The 27,561-nt window shown below is 45.1% G+C and overlaps 1 protein-coding gene across 3 annotated transcripts in view; it reads right to left on the reverse strand.

Moving 5' to 3' along the window:
- LOC123394180 (zinc finger protein 37A-like) overlaps positions 1-20,929 on the reverse strand; it is a 45,380-nt gene extending 24,451 nt beyond the window's left edge. Inside the window, exons 1-4 of one of the 3 annotated variants that reach the window (XR_006608944.1) lie at positions 20,721-20,929; positions 16,035-16,175; positions 4,067-4,126; positions 2,948-3,088 (exon numbers count right to left, since the gene is read on the reverse strand). The gene's annotated coding sequence lies outside the window, so the exon portion shown is untranslated. The other 2 variants (XR_006608945.1, XR_006608946.1) reach the window with 2 other exon arrangements.
- Between the last annotated feature and the right edge of the window lie 6,632 nt (positions 20,930-27,561).

Consider the following 27,561-nt stretch of genomic DNA (forward strand, 5'->3'; position numbering starts at 1 on the left):
TCCTGTAGGGCTCCTGTGGAAACAACCCTGCAACATGGGCCTATTTCTGTCAACTCTTCCGACTCCATCCACCTCACCCACTGCACATTCTGTGTCCTCCGAGGACTGGACCCTTCTGTGATTCTTGCACTCAAACCCTCACATGGCCCCTCTCTCGGTCCTCGACGTGGTTGACGTTGCCCTTCTGAAACTCCCCAGCCTCCCATCCTCACTTTCTTTGTCTCGCACGTTTATCTGGTCCATAGATTCTCATCACCAACACCCTATAACCGGTTTCTGCTCCTGAGTAAAGGACTCCATTTCTTTCCTCTGTCATTAAGCTCAAATCTTAACTCTCAGATGTTTGTCTCACAACTTTCAAAATTCTTCTTTCCCCTAATGCCTCTCTACCAGTTTCTCTTCTCCCCTTTTCAAGTCACCCGCCCTCCCTCCCTCCCTTCCTTCCCTGCATGATCTTTTCGTTCTTTGTATTCCTTCCTCCCTCCCCTCTTTCCTTTCCTCCTTCTGTTCTGTTAGTCCCCACACACACTTCAGTACTTTTTCACCTAGTATTCCGGGACTCGTTCTGTGTGTACAAGACCCAGGAGCTCACGGCAATGCATTCCCTATTATAAAGGATGAAGGGAGACCCACACGGGCGCATCTCCGAGGTTTGCTTCTCTGCAAGTCAACGGGAAGCTTCAGGGTCATGAACCCTGGACTTCTACACTAGAGCTGGACATGGGATACGCTAAGCATTCCACACAATCTCCTGTCTGCCAAGACTCTGAGCATATGGGCTGTCCTACCAGAAACCTGAAGATTTTTATTTCTTCAGTTGAAATGGGCCTCGTGTCAAGCCGCCGCCCCAGTGTCTGGAAAAGTCACTGGCTTCAGCTCGACTCACGGGTATATAGTCTTTGAAACGGAAACATCGAAAATTTAATCAGCAGTTGACATGGGTATGAGGCTACCATGTAGAAAGATCTATCTGAATTCCGGAAAGGAACAAGGGACGCGACTACAAGTGGCTTGCAGGGGTAGACGCAGCGACCTTTTCTGAAGGGAGGGGTTGGAACGCGTTCGTTGAGTCAGGAAGGGAGGAACGTGAGGAAGCGATCCTGCCACAGCCCGTCGTGTTCTGGCCATTAGCAGAGGGTTCACACTGCACAAGACCTGGGAGGATTCGCACACAGGAAAATCCTCCTGGTCTGATGAGCAAAGGAGCGGGCTCAGCTATCCCTTCTTCCCTAGCCAGCAATGACACCCTCACACCGAGGAATCACCGATCCCAACGCAACGAGGGGAAATTCTTACCTGGACACACCCATCAGAGAATCACTGGGTAACTACCTCCCAAGGAATTCCTCGGGGTGACTCTGAGATACAAACTCAGACACTGCAAACACATACAGCAGGGCCCCATTCTGAGGGATGCGGAATGCGCTATTCCAGTAACCAATAGCTAGAAATCAAGCACATCTGCTCTGATCCAGGAGTCTTCCATAAAGGCCAGTCTCACCGAACAGGCGGGGTCTCACAACCGTGCACACTGTGCCAAGTAAGAACGGGGGACTTCTCCTTCAGGAGCTCTCACAACAGACACAGGTACTGTCTCTTGGTAGGAAGTGGGATCACGGGAAGTAACACTGCCTGGGATCCATGAGAACATCAAGTCGAGGGTGAACTCAGAGTCTCAGAACAGAAGGTGATCAAAGTATGTTCACGAAAACATGAACCTATTGATGTATATAGATCACAAGGATGAATGGCCACAAGATTCAAAAAACATGTGGTTTGTGATCTACCTCTCATGTGTCCCTAATTCTACTAATATTGTCCTCACAAAGCGCAAAGGATTTACAAATTAATTGCATGCTTAGAAATATATCTATTTACTTCACTTATTGGAGAGCAACAGAGCTAGTGAGGGAGCAAGAACAGCCGGGGTCCGGCAGCGGAGAAGAGAAAGAAAGGTGCCCAATCCAGGGCTTGATCCCCCAGGATCCAGGGATTCTGACCTCAGCCAAGGGTAGATGCTTACCCAATGGCACCACACGGGGGCTGGCAAATTAATTTCATCTTTTACAAAGATGCTCTTCTGGAAGACAGGGCACCAAAACCTCCACAGTTCAGCATCAGGCAGTGAGGGCTTCTTCCCTGTCTATGAGAACATGGAAGCCAAAGGTTTTTCTCCACCACCAAGAAGAGCTACATATCTCTGGGGCTGAGAGGGTATACAACCACTGCAGATGTGGAAATACTCCCCGATTCGGTAGATTTTAGAACATGATGGCATTCTTACGGTCCCTTCCATAAAGACAAAGCCTGTCTAGGAATGCCTGCGAGGTTCTTTCAGTTAAGGGACCAGCTTTTGGCTTTGGCTCAGGTTATGATGTCAGGGTTATGGGACTGAGCCCCGTGTCAGGCTATGGAAGGCATGTGGAGCCTGCTGAAGGGTCTTTCTCATCCCCTGCAACACCCACTGCCCCAAAAAAAAAAAAAAAAAAAAAAAAAAAACAAAAAAACAGGAGAGAGTGAGAGAGGAAGAGAGAGAGAAAGAAGGTGTTTGGAAGTCCACTCAGACATCCATTTGTAAAGATGCCCGGGATTCTTTGCTCTAGATGAATGGCCCAATAAAGCAACTGTGGGCAGAAAGTCGATCATCAAGGGAATGTCTATTTATAAGGTCAGGCTGCAATAACTCAGGACTCTGCTAAAAGGGGCAACCTGGAGTTCAGAAGTCTTGTGTGGGCAGGGACTTGCAGAACCTTCTCCACATGTGCCGCTAAGTCATCTTCCCCAAGCATCCAACTCTAGACATTCTGGTTAAGGGTATATCTCCACGTTAATAGACAAGAAGAGGCTCTTTTTGCCTCCGGAAAAAGACAGAAGCCGGCAAGAAAGACACCCAAGTCAAGGCCTGAACCTCAACCCAGGTGGGAGGTTCATAACCAAGACAACTTACCACTGTGATGCACGTGCACCAGCGAGATGACAGCGGTCACACTCTTGGATGTGCTGCACCTCCATCTTCACTGAAGAGACAGAGGCCAGACACTTTGGATGCTGCCCAGCAGGCCACGTCCCCTGAGCCTCGAAGCACCACCTGTAAAAACAAGGAGAGCATTCACTCGAGGTCTGAGGACCCGCACATGGGGAGACACAGAGTCACCCATGATGGAAGCAGTCCCCTCCATCCCAGCAGGGAGTGCAGGTTCAAGGAGGCCGAAACAACAGGGCCCCGCCATCTGTCAAAGTCTTAGCATTGCTGCTGGAAGGCCTTCCCCTAAAGCATGCTTGGCGAATTGGCTGCCAGGAGTTCCATGAGGCTGAAAAGGGCCTCTGGTCTTTCCTTGCTAAGATATGCCTCTCATGGGCCCTAGTACTCAACAAAAAAAAAAAAAAAAAAAACAACCAACAATGACTACCTTCCTCTTTCACAATACTCTTCCACTTCAGGGTCGTGGCAATGGCAGAGTTCACACTGTGTGCATTTTGCCCTGATAAACACCAACCCTCCAATAAAGCTCAGAGCAGAGATTCAGACTTGAGCACCCCAGCGACTTGGCTGGCTGCCATGGCTGCCTGGGCCCGCCTGCCTCCCTGCCTCCCTGGCTCCAGTCCTTTCCTATAAGCATCTGCCTGGGCCCTGGGACTCTGGCTGTGCCCAGGTGCCACAGGCCCTGGGTACAGGCCATCGAAAGGCAGTTGAGGGGCTGCAGAATCCAGCCGGCCGGCCCTGTGGTCCCCTCAACCCAACCACTGTGGTAACCAACGTGGGCCCAGGTGCCAGATCGAACTGCAGCCCCCGCCTTCCTGCTCAAACACAGGGTCACCTCGGAAGCAAGGCACATCAGCCCCAAATAACCTGCCCCTTAGCCCCCACCCCACCAGCCTGAATATTTCCTGGGGACAGAAGCTCCAGAAGACAACACAACCTCCATTCCAGGCAGCGCATTTCACTCGTCCTCACGTCTTGCACAAGTTGTCTGATGGGTCCAGAAAAATCCGCCTACGTTATGGCCTGCGTGCTGCTATGATGTGAGGAACCCTTCACTTCCCCATACTTGAAAGGTCACATGACCCATTTCGGAGGGCTGTCCCAGTGACCACGCCCACTTCTCCTGCCAGCCTGGGACTCTGCCTGCAGAAAAAGAACAAGAAAGAACAAGAGTTGGTGATAATGTGAAGAAAAAGAAACCTTGTGTACTGATGGTGGGGATGAAAACTGGTGCAGCCATTATGGAAAACAATGTGGGGGTTCCTCAAAAATTTAAAAATAGAACTGTCATATGTTCCAGTAATTCCATTACTGGGTATTTACTCAAAGAAAATGAAAACATTTGAAAAGATACGTTTATATTGCAGCACTATTTACAGTAGGCAAGATATGGAAGAGCCCGTCAATAGATGAGTGGATAAAAATGACGTGGTGTATATAAAGATATATGTAGAGAGATATATATAGATAGCTAAGAGACTAGTACTTGGCCAGAGAAAAGAAAGAAATCTTAGCATTTGCAACAACATGGATAAATCTAGAGGGTATAATACTAAATGAAATAGGACAAAGAAAGAAAAATATCCTATGATTTCAATCATATGTGAAATTTAAGAAACAAAACAAAGCATAAAAGAGACCCCAAAAAAGAGACTCACAAATATAGAAAACAAACTGGTAGATTACTAGAGGGAAGGTGGGTGGAAAGAAGGCATGAGACAACGAGGGTATACCATTGAAAAGGAAAAACAAAACTCTAACTGAAGTCTACATTATTGTCTATGTAGAAAAATCTCAAATATCTTGTAAAAAGAAAAAATAATCTATTGGAAGTAATAAGGAAATACCAAAATATCATAGGATACAAGGTCAATATAAAAAACTCAACTATTTTCCTATATCTGAACAAAGAATTGAATTCCAAATTTTCAAATGAAAAAAATACCATTTACAATACACCCCTAAAAAGGGTACTCAAGTATAAAACCTAACACAATACATATATACAGGAAGACAAAACTGATGGAAGAAATCAAAGATCTAAATAAATGGAGAGAGAGCTCGTATTCATCGGAAGCAAGACTCAATATGGTTAAGACGTCAATTCTTTCCAACTTAATCGATAAATTCAATGAAATCCAAATAAAACCTCACAGTTATTTTGCAGATAATGACAAGAAGATTATGAAGTGTACATAGAAAGGCAAAAGATCTAGAAGAACCAACACACTGGACAGCTGGGTGGCTCAGGTGGTTGAGCATTTGCCTTCAGCTCAGGTCATGATCCCAGAGTCCTGGGATGAAGTCCCGGAGTCAGGCTCCTTGCTCAGAGGGGAGCCTGCTTCTCCCTCTGCTCTCTCTGCCTGTGACATCCCCTGTTTGTTCTCTCTCTTTGACAAATAAATAACATCTTTTAAAATAGTTTAAAAAATAGAATAGCCAACACAATGTGGAAGAAAAATGAGAATTCACCTCACCTGGTCTTGAGACTTACTATAAAGCTACTAGCCACCGAGATAGTGTGTTAGTGCTGAGAGAGACACACAGATCAACAGAACAGATTACAGGGACCATGGATAGATCTACCAAAATAAAGTCAAACATTTTTTTGACAAAGGCACAAAGGGAATAAAAGGAGAAAAGATAGTCTTTCAACAAATGGTGCTCGAACAACCGAACACTCATGCAAAAGAAATGAAACTAGACACAGACCTTACACAAGTATTAACTAAAAATGAATCAGAGATCTAAATGTAAAAATACAAGAATTAAGAATACAGAAGAAAAATCTCTAGGACCCTGGTTTGGGTGATGGGTTTTTAGATTCAACAGCAAAAGCATATTCCACGGGGAAAAGCATGCGTTGGATATTATTAAAAATAAAGTCTTATGCTCTGTGAAAGACATTTTTAAGAAAATGAAAGGATAAGGCACAGACAGGGAGAAAATATTTGGAACACAGATATCTAATAAAGGCTTTGTGTCCAACATCACAAAAGAGCTCTTAAAGCTTCAATAATAATAAAACAAATGACCAAATGAAAAATATGCAAAAGATTTGAACAAACTCTTCACCAAAGATATAAGGATAGCAAATTAATACACGAACAGATAGATGCTCCACATCACCTCAGTGGGAATATGCAGACAACATGACACAGGTATTGAAATGGTTACATCAAAAATAATTACAGTGCCAATTTCAATTCCAGAATAAGAACAACAAGATTCTGATTCATAGTTGGTAGGAACAAAAACTGATACGGCAACTTTGTAGAAATAGTTTGCCAATTTCTTGCGAAGCTAAACATACATACATAACCAACACAGCAATTTCACACCCTATGTTTTTGAAAACTTATGTTTTAAAACCTACATGTGAATATTTCTAGCACCTTAATTCAAATGGTCCCAAACTGGGAGAATCAAGCATCCATGGGTTAACCACTCTGAAATCATGTATGCAACTCTGAAATCATGTATGTGTATTCTGGAATTGAACTATCAAATAAATGAAATTCAGATGTTAGCTGGACTCTCACTGTTAGTGCAGGAGATTACAGACAAGCAAGGAGAGAAGGTTAGAAGGTTCCATCTGGTAATGCTTACAACAGGAGACAAGTGTGAATACTTAGCTTACTATAGATACAGATGGTTACACACTAAAATATTTATAGACATGTGTATATACATGAGTGAGTATACACATATTCCCTGTTCAGTTAGCTGAGAGGGTCTTTGAGCAATGACTTAACAGTCACAACAAAAACACCTAGTCCCCCAATCTTGGTTTCTCATACTATGCTCAAATGAAAAGAACCAGAACTACTTAGGGGGAAAAAATGGCTAATTCTAGGGCAGGAAAGACATAAGATGCACCTGGAAAATCTACTGCCACAGAGTAAGGTAGAAATATTCAAGCAATAACAGGGTATGTCAGGAGCACCTGGGTGGCTCAGTGGGTTAAAGCCTCTGCCTTCGGCTCAGGTCATGATACCAGGGTCCTAGGATCGAGACCCGCATCGGGCTCTCTGCTCAGTGGGGAGCCTGCTTCCTCCTCTCTCCGCCTGCCTCTTTACCTACTTGTGATCTCTGTCTGTTAAATAAATAAAATCTTTAAAAAAAAAACAGGGTATGTCAATAGACACAAGAACCGAGAGAAGGTGCTTTTTAAAAAATTTATTTACTTGTTTTTGAGAAAGTAGGAAAAGGAGAGAAAGCATAAGCAGCAGGGAGGAGCATGGGGAGAGAGAGAGAGAGAGAATATTTATTTATTTATTTATTTGACAGAGCCACCGAGCCACCCAGGCACCCTGAGTGAGAGAATTTCAAGCAGGGCCCACACTCAGCAAAGAGCCCAAGGTGGGGCTGGATCCCAGGACCCTGAGATCATGACCTGAGCTAAAATCAAGAGTCGGACACTCTACCAACTCAGTCACCCAGGTGCCACTAGAAGATCCTTTTACTAACCAACCTGGAACAACTTGAGCAACCAAAGGAACAAGGTATCATTGTTCTAGAACCAAAATATAAAATAACTAGTCATGAATTCATGCTGATATAAATGGATTAGTAAGTAGGAGAGAAAAGAAAAATCTGCTATGCAGAATTCCTGATAATTTATGTACATAATTGTATAGCTACTCCATCAGGAAGGAGGTATAGTGTAAGTGGTAAAGTGTAATTGCCCACTTCTTCCAAGGAGTACAGTATGAGGACAGAGAAAACAAAGTAATAAGTCATGTCCAGAGCACTAACCCTTGATATGGTAAGACCAAAGGACATTTCATCTGTGTGGTCTTCCTCCAAGAAACCCATAACCTCAGTCTAATCATGAAAACAACAGCAGACAATTCCTAATTGAGGGACATTCTACAAAACACCTAACTGTACTCCTCAAAACTGCCCAGGTTATCAAAAACAAGGGAAGTCTGAGAAATTGTCACAGCCAAGGGGAGCATAAAGAAACGACAATGTGAAAGGTGGCATTCTGAAACAGAATACCTGCATGGGGGAGAAAACACCAGGGTCAACTATCAAAAGACAAATCACATCCCATAAAATAATAGTTTACAACCCATATAATGGACAAGCACTAGTATCCCTAATATATAAAGAGCTAGACACTGAAGAAGAAGAAAAAAAAAAAAAGCCACAAACCTAAGAGCAAAATGGGCAAAAGATATGAACAGAGGGTTCACATAAACGTAAATACACCTTTCAGATACATGAAGAAATACTTAACCTCACTCATAGATAAGAAGCTTGCAGAGATAAACTTCATAAAATACCATGTTTCTCTTTCCACTGCCAAAATTCCAGAAGTTGAACCACATGTTCTATGGGAGAAGCTGTGGACAAACAAGCACGGATGTGGTGTCCATGGGAGTGACAGAAAATGGTACCACAATCCTGAATGATCGAGTTATCAATTCGATGCACCCGTTGACCTGGCAGCGCACTTCTAGGAATTTATCAGATAGAAATAACCTATATGTACAAGGCGATTCACTAGAACATGGTTTGTAATAGCAAAAGGTTTGAAATAGTGCATAACTAATAATAACCAGTAAACTAACTATGGAACGTCCAATCTTGAATTACTGTGCAGCTATAACAAAGAAACAATCCATGTTCTGTTTAGATACAGATGTCTGGGACAGGCTTTTAAGAAGTGACAAAAAAGCAAAGAAAGAACAGAAAATCGTGTATAGACTCCTTACTCAAAGTGTGGCTCCCTGAGCAGCAGAGTCCACTTCACCTGGGAGCTTTTTAGAAATGCAAAACTCAGGGCCCCCACCAGATCCACTGAATCAACATCTGCATTTTAACAGGATGCCAGTGGTGTACAGCTGCATCTAAGTTCGGAAAGCCCTAAAGATTATGGATTCCCTTCAAAATAAAAGTAGGGGGCATACAAGAGTATCTTTTACCTGAAAAAAGCAGCACTGGTAGGACAAACAAGACAAACAGAGATCTACAGCAGGAATACCATAACTCCAGTTTGTCTGGGACTGTCCCAATATAGCCAGATGTCCCATCATAACTTTACGGAACCTCTTTCATTCTCACTGGAAGTGTCTCAGTTGAGATGAAAAATGTCACCCTTCCTAGAGGGAACATCACTTAACCTTTAACCATGTTATTACTAATTCAAAAGTATTTTATTAAAAAGACAGAGAGAGAGAGAGAAGACCAGTCAGGAAAAAACACAGACTGAAGAAAAGCAGTGAGCCAAGGATGGTTGGGCAACAAACCCAAAGAGAGGCAACGTCTGGGGCAAAAGGAAAAAACAACTTTGTGAGGAACAGTAAGGAGATGTATCAGAGTTAAGAAAGGAAAGCTAGCAGGCAGGTGTAAGAAACAACAAAGACTGAGGGTTATGCTGCAGGTTATGTCAAGTAAGACAAATCCAAAAACTGGATTTGACTACAATTTGGTAGCCTTTTCCAGAGCTGACTCAGCTGAATGGCAAAGAAGCAAGAATGCATTCATGAAGTTGAAATATGAATGAAAAATGCAGAAACCAAAGCCAGAACAGTTGGCTATTCAAGCTAGAGATGTGAACAAGCGGACACAAACACTTAGGGAGAGTCATCTGGAGGACATGTGGTCCCTCCATTCCACCAGATCTTCAAAGTCCTATTCCTGGATCAAGCAGGACCATGAGAGAGCTGTCCACTCAGACCTCATAGTTCGGTCCCCTGAAAAGCATCCATACACTTCTAGTACAATGCTGTGTCTATCAGAAATGATTATAGGCAATTTCAGTGTTGTTATTAGAAAAATCAAAGGAAGTTTTACAACTTGCACAACTCTGTGAAATTCAGAGTCCTGCTTCTCATTCTACTAACTGTTTTTTGAATTTGCTTGATATACTTCTCTTCAAATAATTCTTGCCTATTTCTATCTTTTCGGTTTTTTTTTTAAGATTTTATTTATTTATTTGACAGACAGAGGTCTCAAGTAGGCAGAGAGGCAGGCACAGAGAGAGAGGGAAGCAGGCTCCCTGCTGAGCAGAGAGTCCGATGTGGGGCTCGATCCCAGGATCCTGGGATCATCACCTGAGCCAAAGGCAGGGGCTGTAACCCACTGAGCCACCCAGGAGCCCCTATATATATATATATTTTTTTTTTTTGTTTTTAAAATATGAATCCTTTCAAATTTTAGAATACTCATTTTAAAACAAAGTGGAAATAAACAAAAAGCTCACCTGGGATCTGTTCATTTTCTGCTCTTAGTGGAGGAGGGACAGCTGAGGAAGAAGGAAGGAAGAAGGAAATTAGAAGAGACTTGGCCTGCCTTGCAGTTCCTGGATTTACCTGCCTACACAGCTCCACATACAAGATACTTACGTGTCCATGTGTGGCTCCGATAGATGTTGGGCTTACACATGATACTTTTCACTGAGTGAATGTAAACATTTGTTTCTTATTGACTTATTACCAATTTAGGTTCTGTGACAGAGAAAAATTAAAAACATGAAAAGATGAGTTGAACATTTAACAGTAACCTAAAGGAGGAAACACATTGGCTTTTTCAGAACTGATGTGGGAAAAATTAAAAATTAAAAATCTCAAGCCACGCTGTTCATCTGTTTTCCTGTGAACACTATTAATCCCCTGAGGTTAGAAAATCCAAGCAACCTCTGGAAAAAAGAGATGCGAGTGTTTAAGGCAAGATAAAAAATAAATGTTTAATATTTGTTTCTTACAACTTTCAAAAGGTCTTTTAATAAGAAACTATCTTTGATTTAATTAATAGTGACAAAATGAGCCGTGGCCTGGGAATTTGCAGACCTGACTTTTAACCATGGTTCTGCCACCAACAAACTGCATGATCTTGGTCAGTCACCTTCTCAGGCTCACGTTTTTTTTTTTTTTTTTTTCTTTTTTTTTTTTTTTTTCATTTTCAAATAAGACCAAAACAGATAACCTTGTGCCTGCACTACCATCCTATAGGTCTATAAGGCCAGGAGAGCAGGAACCTCTGCATCTTTCTAGATGCCATCAACAATGGCAAATGGGGAATGGAAAATATGGGGAGGAGCGGGTGTTCAGGGAGGGGTGATGACAGAATTTCCTTCCCTATGGCTGGTGAGCCTTTCATCCTGACCATGCCCTCACAGACTCTCCAAAGAAGTGACATTTCCTGTGTAGCCTGGGTGCCCACCCCTCTCAGCTCCAGCTCACCTTGCTCTTCTTAAATTTGTCCCAGAACTTCCACCATCACACAGCCTTCGATGCCTTCAGGATACTGTCATGCTTATACATAACAAATAACAAATGAATACATATTAAATAATAACTGAGGGCCTGGGGAATGTCAGAGCCAGGAAAGGGCCTTGGTGCCTAGCTAGTACAGCCTCTTCCCTCTTCCACTGCACAAATGAGTTAACTGAGCAATGAAGGCCCTAGAGAATTGTCAAAGATCCAGCCGCACGTTATTACATACACAACAAATACAAAAGCAGCTAACAAAATGTGAGTTTCAGAATAATCACATTGACTATTCAGGGCTCAGAAAATGCTTCCTGGGACCTTTTGACTTAGAGGGCTCAGGCACAGTCAAACGTGCCATGCTTTAACGTGCTTCCGAAGGAATGTTGGTCCCATTTCGGTATGTCCTAGATGTCAAGCATTGCCATCCCTGAGGCCCAAGTTTTCCCGGAGGTGCACAATGGTGCTTGGGGCCCCAGTTCCTTGGGCGTGGTTCTGGGTGCTCCCGAGTTGGAGTTCAGATGAGGGACAGCTTCTCATCGCTACACCTCTTGCTGCTGCCAAACACACAGGCTGAGCGGGGCCCGTTTTGTGGGGCCGCTGCCAGTGTTGAGCCCAGCATTGGTCACGGTCCTGTGTGTGGAAGCGACGGGGGCAGTTCTGGGGCAGCACCCTCGGGTAACCCAGCAGGGGTAGGGTTGCTGCCCCTCGAGTCGATTCCAGGGTGCTTTCCAAGGACATGTGCCCTGAGTTGGCTATCTCTGGAAAGGAGTGTTCTTTTGAAGAGGAAAAGTTGGTTTTAAGAACCCACATTTGTGCACGTTCCTGTCTAATTTGGGTGGCCTTTCCAAATGTGTTGCTTAAATAAGCTAGACAACTTGAGGTCACCCTCAGAAACATGGCCACAATCGCTCGTGGGTGGGCAGTCCCCTTGCTCCTTATTCTGTAGGCATAACAACGGGAACCCAAGGGCTCAGGGTTCATTCAGCAACTGGACCATGCGATTGATTCCTCCACGACTGTGGAACTCAACTAGCACCTTGACCAGCTGGATGGGGCTGGGATGAGGAACTCTTTCCCTCATGCCAGAGAACACACACTACTCCACAGGGTTCTCTGGAGACTTATGGGGACAATGAAGGACTTCGGTCTCTACCTGGAGTGGAGGGTGCTCTTGGGGTGCCCTTATCTCCTGGACAAGTTTTCTCCCACTCACCGGCGACTCCTACTAATGAGGATCTTCCGGCAGGACCTCCAGGCAAAAGGGCTTCTAGCAATGGTTTCTTCCCTCCCAGTCCTACTGATCCAAGAAGCCACCCCTATTCAGGTACACTGGCAAAACAAAGGCTTTAGCTAAGCATCCAACTGCCCTCATGGGAAAAGGAAACTCCCAATTCATGCAGGGATAGCCCCTGACTCTAAAGGACCTGGCATCAGCTCCAGAGTGTCCCAGAGAACAAAGGCCACCAAACCATGACAGCAGGCCCATGATATTACCAAGTACCACCTTACACTTCCAGATATGCCTGAACTAACACCCGAAACCAGCCCAACTGGAAACCCAGCGATCCTTAGGCCTGGACCCGACTGCTCTACGCCCATGGCTCCTAACTCTGGAAAGGTTCTGAAGTCCACCACACTGCAGATGGCCCTACGAAAATGCGGAGGACAGGTGCTTTAGCAACGGCAACAGTTTCAGGGAAAGGTGGTAAGAAGAACCAGGAGTGCTAACATCAGTCAAACTCGGACTGCTGAGACCAAAGCCTGTCAGCAAACATGTCTGCCTGAAAGCAGAGATCCTAGTGCCCACCTGTTGGTTCTCATTGGCAACAAATCATACAAGCATTTATCCGGACTCCGCAGGCCTTCCTCGTCCTCGTCCCCCCTGAAGCAATTGACAGAAAAGGCTCTTCTTCCCAAGCCAGAACCCGCCAACCCGATATGAGCCTGAAATGCTTGCACTTTCACAGAATGGCCCTCCCAACCCAAGGAGCCCTTGAAAGCCTGACTGCGGTTCAAGGGGACGGGATTCGATAAGGGCCCCTAGCTGGGATGCAATGGCCATGAAGCTCTAACCTGGGCCCATGGCTTCCCCAAGCTCCATAGGCCAGCAGACATTTGGCCTGGGCCAAATGCACGGGCGCATCATGAAAACAATCACTGACCCAGCTGACCTTCCCCATTTTAAGCAACGGTGCACAGGTGCTCTGTTCCACTAACATGGCCACCTAGCATCCATCATTTCCCCTCCTTGGGAATGGAGGATGTCATGGGGCATGGGAAAGTCCTTACTGAGTACACAGTCAAGGCCCACCGTGTCACCCCAAACAGGATTTCTCGGTGAAATATGGGAATGATCCCAACGCATAAAGCAGTTCTACAGAACACAAAGGCTTCAGAGGTGGTTAACTGCTGCACATGGTGGAGCCTGTGCCCATCGAAAGACACAATGCTGTGCATACATTCCCCATGATCTCAAAGAGAACTCTGGGTTCCTAGCAGACACCACTGCTCAAATCCCCACTTCCAAGTATTCCTCTCCTTAAGGACTGGCTCAACTCCTGGACTGGGGTAGGGTTCTCACCCACTATCAGAGGACTCTTCATGGGGATTCTCCGTCTCTTCCTTCTTCTAACCCCGATGTGTTGTTTCCCACCCGCTGCCCCATCTCTGCAGGTGGTGCCAGGAACCCTTCACTGCAGTAACTTCCAGAGGACAGATGGTCCTTTCTGCTCAGGAAGATCTAGTCACAAGTTTTCCCCTGTACTCAGTGGCCTCTTCCTTTTATGACTCTGAAAGCAGAGGACTCCCCCAGCTGGGTCTTCCCCACCTGACCAGCAACGACCCATATGGAGGGACAGCTCTACGCCCCTATTCAGCAGCAAGAAGTTACAGAAGATGACACTGTCTTCCTTCAACAACCTTAACCACGCAAGGCTCTGGAGCTGGCACACCACACCGCCCCCCAACCTGTGATACGGGGGACATCCCTCAGGTGCTCTGACTGCCCTGAAGCTGAGGAAAGGAAAAAACAGATTCTCCACAGATGGAGATCAAAACGCAGCAAGACTGGAGTCTCCCTCATTTTGTAAAAGTCCTCATGATTCTACAGGAAGAGGCTCGTTTAATGAGAGGCTAGCGACCTGCCAGAGGCCTGGATCTCAGTTTCCTGAAGCCCTGATCTCTGTTTCCTGAAGCCCTGACATCTCCCTCCCCTCCATGACACTGAGGGAGGCTGAGGCCGAAGGAAATGTCCATAGGAGAGTTTCTTTTCAAACCTGCAGTCCCTTGAGAAGGACCTGTGAGACGAGGAAGTTAACATTACTCCAGGAAGCTCCCCACCATCTTTCAATTCATGCCTTCCTAGCAGGAAAACCCACCTTCCCTTAACAATAGCAAAGCCTCCCGTGTCCTGGGTGTCCTCTGTCCTCCTGCCAGTTCTTGCAAAACCTCCCTTTTGCTTGACCTCCCCCAATGCCATCCCAGAGAGTCAGCCTCCTGTCACGACCCCAGCAAGCAGCCCTTTCTACCCAAGGGTCGTATCCCTGTGCTTTAATAAAATCACCTCCTGCCAGCAAAGCTATCTCAAGTGCACCCTCGATGTATGTTCAAGAAAACCTTAACCTATCGATGTATGTATATCGTGCAAGGATGAATGGCCACAAGATTCAACAAACACATGGTTTGTGATCTACCTCTCATGTGTCCTTAATTCTACTAATATTGTCCTTACAAAGTACAAAGGATTTACAAATTAATTACATGGTTAGAAATATTTCTATTTACTTCACTTATTGTAGAACGACAGAGCTAGAGAGGGTACAAAACAGTCGGGGTCGGGCAGCGAGGAAAAAGTAGAAGGGTGCCCAATACAGGGCTTGATATCCAGCATTCAGGGATCCTACCTCAGCCAAGGGAAGATGCTTACTCAACTGTGCCACCAGGGGGATGTCAAATTAATTTCATCTTTTACAAAGAAGCTCTTCTGGAAGACCTGTTGGGATCAGGGCAGGAAAACCTCGACAGTTCAGCATCAGGCAGTGAGGGCTTGCTCCCCGACTATGAGAACATGGGAGCCAAGGGCTTTTCTCCACCACCAAGAACAGCTATGTATCTCTGGGCCTGAGAAGGTGTATGACCACTGCAGACATGGAAATACTCCCTGATTCGGTAGATTTTAGAACAGAAGGGGGTTCTTACGGTCCCTTCCATAAACACAAAGACTATCCAGGACTGTCCAAGTTCTTTCAGTTAAGGGACCAACTTTTGGCTTTGGCTCAGGTAATGACATCAGGATTATGGGATTGAGCCCGTGTCAGGCTATGGAAGGCATGTGGAGCCTGCTGAAGTGTCTCGCTCATCCTCTGCAACTCCCACTCCGCCCACAAAAAGAAACCTATAGATAGAGATAGAGATAGAGAGAGAGAGAGAATGTGTGCGGAAGTCCACTCAGACATCCATTTGTAAAGATGCCCGGGATTCTTTGCTCTAGATGTATGGCCCAATGAAGCAAGTGTGGGCAGATAGTTGATCGTCGAGAGAATGTCTATTCAAGGTCAGGTTGCAATAACTCAGGATTCTGCTACCAGAGGCAACCTGGAGCTCAGAAGTATTTTGTGGGGCAGGGACTTGCAGAACCTTCTCCACATGTGCAACTAAGTCATCTTCCACAAGCAGCCAACTCTAAACATTCTGGTTCAGGGTACCTCTCCAAGTTAATCGACAAGGGGTATTTTTCCCTCCAGAAGAGAGACAGAAGCTGGCAAAAAAGATACCCCAGTCAAGGCCTAAACCTCAACCCTGGCAGGAGGTTCAGAACCATGACAACTTACAACTGTGATATACATCCACCAGGGAGATGACAGAGGTCACATTCCTGTATATTTTGCACTTGAATCTGCACTGAAGAGACAGAGGCCAGACGCGTTGGATGCTGCCAACGAGGTCCAGTCACCTTAGTTTCGAAGCACCACCTGTAAAAACAGGGAGAGCTTTTAGTTGAGGTCTCAGGAACTGCACTTGGGAAGACACAATGTCACACAAAACTGAAAGCATGCCCCTCCCTTCCAGCAGAGAGCACAAACTCAAAGAGGCCAAAAACCACAGAATCCCGAAATTTAAAGATTTAGCATTGCTGATGGCAGACCTTCAAATGATACATGCACGGTCAGCTGGCTACTGGGAGTTCCACGATATCTTTGCCAGACCCAAGCAGGAGGATGTGGGCCAGGAAATGGCCCAGAGGTCAATCACCATGTGCAACTAGTGACAGGAGTCTAAATAAAGTTTCTGCTGCTCCCATAAACCGAACAGAAGATCTGCATAAACCCTATTTCAACTGCATTTTGCATGACCGTCCTAGGGTTGCTTACTTCTCCTTGAATCTTCATTCACCTTTGACATGCATTCTCGTTCCTCTACCCTGTAACTTCAATGACACGGAACTCCCATTGGAGATATGCATATACTCTACCTTCTCAATGTCTTTTCTACTCTATGTGAGTGACTCTGTTAGTCTTGCTTTCTTTCTTTCCTCACAACTCTATTTGGCTGAAATGAGCCTCTGGTCTTCCTTTCTAAGACATGCCTCTCATGGACCCTGGAACTCAAAAAAAGAAATAAGAAACCAACAACTAATCACCACCCAATATGAATGTAACCTATACCTTGGAGATCGAAGTTGCTTCACTCCTAACCAGAGACTATGCTACTGACCTAAAGGACAAGCCCTCCAACAACCAGCTTCTAGAGGATTCTGGGATGATTTTGGGTATAGTTCTGATAGGATTTTCCCAATCTGAAAACACTGCCACCCTACAAAGAGGTCCCCAAACCTGATTATCAACTAAACAGATTCAGAGCTTCATGGGACCCATTGTGAGGCACATAAACGCCTGCCTGGCGGTGGTGGCAGCGGGTGCCAGTCCACATGGGTGATGGCTTTCAGTTTAACAGATTTGGGACGGTTTCTTAGATGCAAGGAGGCAGCCGCAAGCACACTTGGTTTCTTAGCATCTATTCTAAGCCTGGCAGGCATAGTGACGGACTGTTCCATACAGATTTTGAAACCCTGCTGTGCTGGAACTTCTCATGAGGAATCTCTAGAGTGAACTTTCAGTAGTGTGTCCAGGCCAAAGCGAAGCGCAATACTCCCATTAGACTTGACTGCAATACCTGTCGACTTGGGTGGATTCCTCTTCTTGAGGTCCCCCAAATATCCTGAGGTTCTTATACCTGCCAACAGGTAACATTCCCTACTCATCTGGCAAGGCTCCTGAGCACTGTGTCATCGAGGTGTGAAGCCGCTATTGACAAGGGGCTCCACAAAGTCACCCTTAATTCCTGAAAATTGTCTGGTCATTATCTGAGTCTATACACATTACTGTCAAATTGGACATTTCACTCAATCCCTTGGTAAAATAACCAATGTTTCTAGCGGTGTCCTGTTACAGGAAAAAGGCACTTGTGCTGAACTTGTGCTAATAATCCTAAGTACCTTGGAAGAAAGAATTCTCCCTGAGAATTTCTGAATGATGGAGGGTTCAGGAAGGGAGAGAAGTTAAATTTTCCCATTTGTTCACACAGAAATACTTCATCACATTTCTGTAGATCATGGATATTTTCAGATAAAGTTTCTCTAAATCTGGAAGAAGAAACACTAAAGAACCAGCAATATTTCAAACAAGAGTCACAAAGGTAGCCTCATGTTCCTCAACTCTCTCAGTTCCCCTTTACTAATTCTTGATTGGCTTGAATGCAGCTATTCCATGAGTTCTGCAAACCTGTACCCAGTTGAGTTTGAGAATTTTCACGATCAGACACTAAGACCCCACAAGACACATCACCGTGTATAGTCACAGGCATTTAATGGAAAAGTAGGGATAAAAGGCCTGTGGACACACACTTAATGAGATATATTTTCACCTAACATAGAAGGCAAGACATCAACATGGAAGCAGAGAGGCCACAAGACCTGCATCCTTGTTGCCAGGGCATGGCGTGTCGATGAGTTTCTGTATCTCCAAGCCAAATACGCTCATGTCTTCTGAGCTAAGGTTTCTGCTTCTAGAATTTTCTCCCAAGGAGAAAATCAGAGAGGTTGTAAAGGATTTGCAACAGCGTTTACGGAGGCTTCCTGGATAATGGCGAAGCCCTGCAGCTCACCGCCTTGCCCAAGGCCCACAAACCTGTTCAGTGCCCCCTTTGCATCCACCATGGTCAGGCAGGTCTAGCCCCTTCTCCCCCTGTTGCACAGCACACCCTCTCCTGGTGTCCACCAGGTCGCTCAGCCTCTGTGTTCCATGTCCTCAATGGATCTCTTTGGAAGAAGGTAACCCGCATAGTGGTGGAAAGAGCAAATATACTCCTTCCCACCCTTTCTCCCTCCTTGCACCTAACCAAAGTTTCTGCAGAGACATGCAGATGGGGTTCTTCTTTTGTGGCGCCTCCAAGAATCCCCTTGCACAAAACCTAAGCCTTAGCACATAGCAGGCTATTTTGGTCTCTACCCCCACCGCCCACCTCAGCCACGGGGCAGCATTCCACCTGCCAGCCACCTCAGAAAGAACTCCCGCACCCTAGTTAGCTGCTCTCTGTCCAACGCCCAGGTGCTGACCTAGACATTTGAAACTCCTTTCAAATGAGGAGGAGGAGGAGGAGGAGACACACCCATGGCACCCAGGTGCCTGAGTGCACGCCACATCACACCATCTACTTCAGGGTTGTGGTGATGGCAGACTTCCCACTGTGTGCTTTTTGCCCTGAGACATGCCAACCCTCCAATGCAGCAGAGAGCACAGAGCCAGGCTTCAGCCCCCCAGTGACCTGGCTGGCTGCCATGGCTGCATGAGCCTGCCTGCCTCCCTCCCTCCCTGGCTCCAGTCCTTTCCTATGAGCATCTTCCTGGGCCCTGGGACTCTGGCTCTGCTCCAGTGCCCCAAGCCCTGGGTGCAGGCTGTCAACAGGCAGTTGAGGAACCACAGACTCTGGCTGCAGGCCCTGTGCTCCCCTCAACCCAACCATCGTGGTAACCAACGTGGGCCCAGGTGCCAGATCAGACTGCAGCCCCCTGCCTTCCTGCTCAAACACAGGGGGCTCTTTGGAAGCACGGCATGTCAGCCCCAAATACCTGCTCCCTAACCCCCTTCCCACCAGCCGAATAACCCCTAGGGACAGATGTACAGAGAAGCCAACATAATCTACACTCCAGGCACTGCATTTCACTCAGCCTCTCATGGTACGCAGGTGGGTCAGAGAAGGATTCAGCATAACAGCACAAATAACGCTTGAGTAGTGAGCAAATGTGTTTCTCCCAGGGCGGCAACATTTCCAGATAGGCCTGGTTGTCAGTCTACCTGTGCTCCAGTAAAAGCCCTGCTCTGACATTGATGTGCAAGCCACAGACCAAGAGTACCTCTGCAGGTAAATGGGCCCAAATGTATCCTGGATCCTTTCATTTTGTTGTTTTGATTTTGCTCCAAAGTCCAGGGAGATAGCTCTGGGACATGGATGGGGCTCTCCGTTCAAGAGCACAGGTGGTAAATGAGCCATATGTTCCCCTCAACACCACTCCTGGGACAGGCCAAGTCAAGCTACCACCCGTGTGCTACCCTGTGGCCTCAGCAGGGCCAAAGCACAGCCTGATCCCTGGATGTGGAGAGAACAGGGATTAGCCACACATTCTGAAGCCAAAACTCTAAGGGAACTATGCATGTGGGCTGGTGGTAGCACAGAAACTGGCAGGTACCACGCTGTCCTGAGAGCCACGCAGGCTCCTGCCAGCCTTAGAGTGGGGGTCCAGTGCCTGCTCTGCATTCCAGATTGCCCCTGCTCTGTCCTGACTCAGACCTAAGCTGGAACCCTTGTGGTCCCTCCAAGTTCAGGTGGCATAAAAAGGGCCTATAGTAGTTGGGGTGCCCCTGGGAAGGGAACCCCCTGAGGCAGATCCAGGGATGAGGCTGGATGGCATATCAGGGGCTCACTGAGATGGGAACCCACAGCAGATTGCTGTGGGAACAGGGAGCCCAGTGTCTGTGGAGGGTGTCCACGTCACTGCCTCAACAGCTGTATCCCTGGCAAATGACCGAATCTGTCTGTGCTTCATGTCTTCTGTAGAACTGGATCTCACAGCACTTTGTCCCCCAGAATTTGGTTGAGGATAAACCAAGACAATGAACAATAAGCACTTCACCAGGGCTTGGAACAGAAGCGCCATCCAGGAAGACACATCTCCCTAGGATTGCTTGGTAGGAAACCTGTTTTGGAACTCCTGGCTCAGCTGATCATGTGGTCTTGAACATCAGAGAAAAATCACCTGGCTTCAGGGAGCCTCCCTCCAACATGGTGACTCAGAGCCACCCTGATCCAGTTACACAACCTCCTCTCCAGGGACATTCCTGCCTATCTGGTAAATATCAGGCTATGTAGATGCACTACCCTGCAAGCCCTGCCCCAGGAAGCCTTGGGCCCAGCTGTCTTCCCACATCACCAGGACAATGGACCTGGGCCTCTGGCCTTACCTCGCTTCTCAGTGGTGATGATAGTGGCCTCTAGGGGCTCCCCCAGCCCTGCCTCATCTTGATCATCAGCCAGAAGATGTATGCTGACTCTGGGTCCAGCTCGGTGGCCATGGATTTCCTCACCATAGCACCCATCTCCACTGTGGTGAACGTGCTGGAGTTGCTGTTGGCCAGGCAGTAGGCAATCTGATACCCTATGGGTGGGACAGGAGGGCCACGGATCAGTCTCATCACCCCGCTCGCACCCCAACTTCCTGCCACCGCCACTCTGCCATGTTTCCACCATGTCCTTCATCCTCTGCCAGCATCTGAGAGGAATGGCACAGGTGCAGTGGCAAATGGAGCCTCTGAGTGCTGGGCCCCCATGACTCTTGTTCCCCTTCATCCATCCCACCACCAAGATATGGAAACAGTTTCATCTCTAGTGATTCAATACTTACATAAAACACCAGTACTCATCATATCAGCCATTTAAAACCTCCCAAAAAACCACGTTCCAGAACCAGATGTCTTTCATGGTAAATTCTACCATTCAGGGAAGGATTCATACCAGTCCTTTGCCCGGTTTTCCAAAAAACAGAAGAGAAAGCTTCTAAACCCACTTGCTGAGGCCAACATTACCCTGATACAAAAATAAACGAGGACACCCCAAGAAAAGAATCTTATAGTCCAATATCCCTGATAAGTATAGATGTAAAAATGTCCAACAAAATACTAAAAACCCATGTTCACCGGAGTCAAGATGGCGGAGAAGTAGCAAGCTGAGACTGCTTCAGCTAGCCGGAGATCAGCTAGATAGCTTATCTAAAGATTGCAAACACCTGAAAATCCATCGGCAGATCAAAGAGAAGAAGAACAGCAATTCTGGAAACAGAAAAAGAACCACTTTCTGAAAGGTAGGACTGGCGGAGAAGTGAATCCAAAGCGACGGGAAGATAGACCCCGGGGGGAGGGGCCGGCTCCCGGCAAGCGGCGGAGCAACCGCGCACAAAATCAGGACTTTTAAAAGTCTGTTCCGCTGAGGGACATCGCTCCAGAGGCTAAACCGGGGCGAAGCCCACGCGGGGTCAGCGTGGCCTCAGGTCCCGCAGGGTCACAGAAGGATCGGGGGTGTCTGAGTGTCGCAGAGCTTGCGGGTATTGGAACGGGAAAGCCGGCTACAGAGACAGAGCCGACAGTAAGCTCGCAGCTCCGTGTTACCTTGAACCGGTCGTAGGCTCGGTGAGCTCGGAGCGCGGCCGGAGGTCAGGCAGACGGGAGTAACTGGGTGCTGTTCTCTGAGCGTGCACTGAGGAGTGCGGCCCTGGGCTCTCGGCTCCTCCGGGCCGGAGACCAGGAGGCCGCCATTTGTATTCCCGTCCTCTGGAACTCTACAGAAAGCGCTCAGGGAACAAAAGCTCCTGAAAGCAAACCCCGGCCCCGGGTAAGGGCGGCGTAATTCCGCCTGGGGCAAAGACACTTGAGAATCACTACAAAAGGCCCCTCCCCCAGAAGATCAACAAGAAATCCAGCCAAGACCAAGTTCACCTACCAAGGAGTGCGTTTTCAATACCAAGGAGAGCAGCAGAATTCCAGAGGAGGAGAAAGCCAAGCACAGAACTCATGGCTTTTTTCCTGTGATTTTTTTTTAGTCTTGCAGTTAATTTAATTTTTTCTTTTTCATTTTTTTCTTTTTCTCGCCTTCGGGTAAAATTTTTTTTTAACTGTTACCTTTTTCTTTTTTAACGATTTTATACTAGTTTATCTAATATATATATTTTTTCTTTTTTACATTTTTCTTAGGTGTATTCTTTTTTTAAAAAATTCTTTTCTTTTCTTTTCTTTTTTTTTTCTTTTCTTTTTTTTTTTTTTTCTTTCTTCCTTTTTGAACCTCTTTTTATCCCCTTTCTCCCCACTCACGATTTTGGATCTCTTCTAATTTGGTTAAAGCATACTTTCCTGGGGTTGTTGCCACCCTTTTAGTATTTTACTTGCCCCTTCATTTAGTCTTATCTGGACAAAATGACAAGACGTAAAAATTCAACACAAAAAAAAGAACAAGAGGCAGTACCGAAGGCTAGGGACCTAATCAATACAGACATCGGTAATATGTCAGATCTAGAGTTCAGAATGACAATTCTCAAGGTTCTAGCCGGGCTCGAAAAAGGCATGGAAGATATTAGAGAAACCCTCTCGAGAGATATAAAAGCCCTTTCTGGAGAAATAAAAGAACTAAAATCTAACCAAGGTGAAATCAAAAAAGCTATTAATGAGGTGCAATCAAAAATGGAGGCTCTCACTGCTAGGATAAATGAGGCAGAAGAAAGAATTAGTGATATAGAAGACCAAATGACAGAGAATAAAGAAGCTGAGCAAAAGAGGGACAAACAGCTACTGGAACACGAGGGGAGAATTCGAGAGATAAGTGACACCATAAGACGAAACAACATTAGAATAATTGGGATTCCAGAAGAAGAAGAAAGTGAGAGGGGAGCAGAAGGTATCCTGGAGAGAATTATTGGGGAGAATTTCCCCAATATGGCAAAGGGAACGAGCATCAAAATTCAGGAGGTTCAGAGAATGCCCCTCAAAATCAATAAGAATAGGCCCACACCCCGTCACCTAATAGTAAAATTTACAAGTCTCAATGACAAAGAGAAAATCCTGAAAGCAGCCCGGGAAAAGAAGTCTGTAACATACAATGGTAAAAATATTAGATTGGCAGCTGACTTATCCACAGAGACCTGGCAGGCCAGAAAGAGCTGGCATGATATTTTCAGAGCACTAAACGAGAAAAACATGCAGACAAGAATACTATATCCAGCTAGGCTATCATTGAAAATAGAAGGAGAGATTAAAAGCTTCCAGGACAAACAACAACTGAAAGAATTTGCAAATACCAAACCAGCTCTACAGGAAATATTGAAAGGGGTCCTCTAAGCAAAGAGAGAGCCTACAAGTGGTAGATCAGAAAGGAACAGAGACCATATACAGTAACAGTCACCTTACAGGCAATACAATGACACTAAATTCATATCTCTCAATAGTTACCCTGAATGTGAATGGGCTAAATGCCCCTGTCAAAAGACACAGGGTATCAGAATGGATAAAAAAACAAAACCCATCTATATGTTGCCTCCAAGAAACACATTTCAAGCCCGAAGACACCTCCAGATTTAAAGTGAGGGGGTGGAAAAGAATTTACCATGCTAATGGACATCAGAAGAAAGCAGGAGTGGCAATCCTTATATCAGATCAATTAGATTTTAAGCCAAAGACTATAATAAGAGATGAGGAAGGACACTATATCATACTCAAAGGGTCTGTCCAACAAGAAGATTTAACAATTTTAAATATCTATGCCCCCAATGTGGGAGCAGCCAACTATATAAACCAATTAATAACAAAATCAAAGAAACACATCAACAATAATACAATAATAGTAGGGGACTTTAACACTCCCCTCACTGAAATGGACAGGTCATCCAAGCAAAAGATCAGCAAGGAAATAAAGGCCTTAAACGACACACTGGACCAGATGGACATCACAGATATATTCAGAATATTTCATCCCAAAGCAACAGAATACACATTCTTCTCTAGTGCACATGGAACATTCTCCAGAATAGATCACATCCTCGGTCCTAAATCAGGGACTCAACCGGTATCAAAAGATTGGGATCATTCCCTGCATATTTTCAGACCACAATGCTCTAAAGCTAGAACTCAACCACAAAAGGAAGTTTGGAAAGAACCCAAATACATGGAGACTAAACAGTATCCTTCTAAAGAATGAATGGGTCAACCGGGAAATTAAAGAAGAATTGAAAAAATCATGGAAACAAATGATAATGAAAATACAACGGTTCAAAATCTGTGGGACACAACAAAGGCAGTCCTGAGAGGAAAATATATAGCGCTACAAGCCTTTCTCAAGAAACAAGAAAGGTCTCAGGTACACAACCTAAACCCTACACCTAAAGGAGCTGGAGAAAGAACAAGAAAGAAACCCTAAGCCCAGCAGGAGAAGAGAAATCATAAAGATCAGAGCAGAAATCAATGAAATAGAAACCAAAAAAACAATAGAACAAATCAACGAAACTAGGAGCTGGTTCTTTGAAAGAATTAATAAAATTGATAAACCCCTGGCCCGACTTATCAAAAAGAAAAGAGAAAGGACCCAAATAAATAAAATCATGAATGAAAGAGGAGAGATCACAACTAACACCAAAGAAATACAAACTATTATAAGAACATACTATGAGCAACTCTACGGCAATAAATTTGACAATCTGGAAGAAATGGATGCATTCCTAGAAACATATAAACTACCACAACTGAGCCAGGAAGAAATAGAAAGCCTGAAGAGACCCATAACCAGTAAGGAGATTGAAACAGTCATTAAAAATCTCCAAACAAACAAAAGCCCAGGGCCAGACGGCTTCCCGGGGGAATTCTACCAAACATTTAAAGAAGAACTAATTCCTATTCTCCTGAAACTGTTCCAAAAAATAGAAATGGAAGGAAAACTTCCACACTCATTTTATGAGGCCAGCATCACCTTGATCCCAAAACCAGACAAGGATCCCACCAAAAAAGAGAGCTATAGACCGATATCCTTGATGAACACAGATGCGAAAATACTCAACAAAATACTAGCCAATAGGATTCAACAGTACATTAAAAGGATTATTCACCACGACCAAGTGGGATTTATTCCAGGGCTGCAAGGTTGGTTCAACATCCGCAAATCAGTCAATGTGATACAACACATCAATAAAAGAAAGAACAAGAACCATATGATACTCTCAATAGATGCTGAAAAAGCATTTGACAAAGTACAACATCCCTTCCTGATCAAAACTCTTCAAAGTGTAGGGATAGAGGGCACATACCTCAATATCATCAAAGCCATCTATGAAAAACCCACCGCAAATATCATTCTCAATGGAGAAAAACTGAAAGCTTTTCCGCTAAGGTCAGGAACACGGCAGGGATGTCCATTATCACCACTGCTATTCAACATCGTACTAGAGGTCCTAGCCTCAGCAATCAGACAACAAAAGGAAATTAAAGGCATCCAAATCGGCAAAGAAGAAGTCAAATTATCACTCTTCGCAGATGATATGATACTATATGTGGAAAACCCAAAAGACTCCACTCCAAAACTGCTAGAACTTATACAGGAATTCAGTAAAGTGTCAGGATATAAAATCAATGCACAGAAATCAGTTGCATTTCTCTACACCAACAGCAAGACAGAAGAAAGAGATATTAAGGAGTCAATCCCATTTACAATTGCATCCAAAACCATAAGATACCTAGGAATAAACCTAACCAAAGAGACACAGAATCTATACTCAGAAAACTATAAAGTACTCATGAAAGAAATTGAGGAAGACACAAAGAAATGGAAAAATGTTCCATGCTCCTGGATTGGAAGAATAAATATTGTGAAAATGTCTATGCTACCTAAAGCAATCTACACATTTAATGCAATTCCTATCAAAGTACCATCCATCTTTTTCAAAGAAATGGAACAAATAATGCTAAAATTTATATGGAACCAGAAAAGATCTCGAATAGCCAAAGGGATATTGAAAAAGAAAGCCAACATTGGTGGCATCACAATTCCGGACTTCAGGCTCTATTACAAAGCTGTCATCATCAAGACAGCATGGTACTGGCACAAAAACAGACACATAGATCAATGGAACAGAATAGAGAGCCCAGAAATAGACCCTCAAATCTATGGTCAACTAATCTTCGACAAAGCAGGAAAGAATGTCCAATGGAAAAAAGACAGCCTTTTCAATAAATGGTGCTGGGAAAATTGGACAGCCACATGCAGAAAAATGAAATTGGACCATTCCCTTACACCACACACAAAAATCGACTCAAAATGGATGAAGGACCTCAATGTACGAAAGGAATCCATCAAAATCCTTGAGGAGAACACGGGCAGCAACCTCTTCGACCTCTGCCGCAGCAACATCTTCCTAGGAACAACGCCAAAGGCAAGGGGAGCAAGGGAAAAAATGAACTACTGGGATTTCATCAAGATCAAAAGCTTTTGCACAGCAAAGGAAACAGTTAACAAAATCAAAAGACAACTGACAGAATGGGAGAAGATATTTGCAAACGACATATCAGATAAAGGACTAGTGTCCAGAATCTATAAAGAACTTAGCAAACTCAACACCCAAAGAACAAATAATCCAATCAAGAAATGGGCAGAGGACATGAACAGACATTTCTGCAAAGAAGACATCCAGATGGCGAACAGACACATGAAAAAGTGCTCCATATCACTCGGCATCAGGGAAATACAAATCAAAACCACAATGAGATATCACCTCACACCAGTCAGAATGGCTAAAATCAACAAGTCAGGAAATGACAGATGCTGGCGAGGATGCGGAGAAAGGGGAACCCTCCTACACTGTTGGTGGGAATGCAAGCTGGTGCAGCCACTCTGGAAAACAGCATGGAGGTTCCTCAAAATGTTGAAAATAGAACTGCCCTATGACCCAGCAATTGCACTATTGGGTATTTACCCTAAAGATACAAATGTAGTGATCCAAAGGGGCACATGCACCCAAATGTTTATAGCAGCAATGTCCACAATAGCCAAACTATGGAAAGAACCTAGATGTCCATCAACAGATGAATGGATCAAGAAGATGTGGTATATATACACAATGGAATACTATGCAGCCATCAAAAGAAATGAAATCTTGCCATTTGCAACAACGTGGATGGAACTAGAGCGTATCATGCTTAGCGAAATAAGTCAAGCAGAGAAAGACAACTATCATATGATCTCCCTGATATGAGGAAGTGGTGATGCAACATGGAGGCT

This window comes from Mustela putorius, unplaced genomic scaffold (genome assembly GCF_011764305.1).
Source record: "Mustela putorius furo isolate JIRA1106 unplaced genomic scaffold, ASM1176430v1.1 tig00001657_pilon_pilon_pilon, whole genome shotgun sequence".
NCBI classification, from domain to species: Eukaryota; Metazoa; Chordata; class Mammalia; order Carnivora; family Mustelidae; genus Mustela; species Mustela putorius.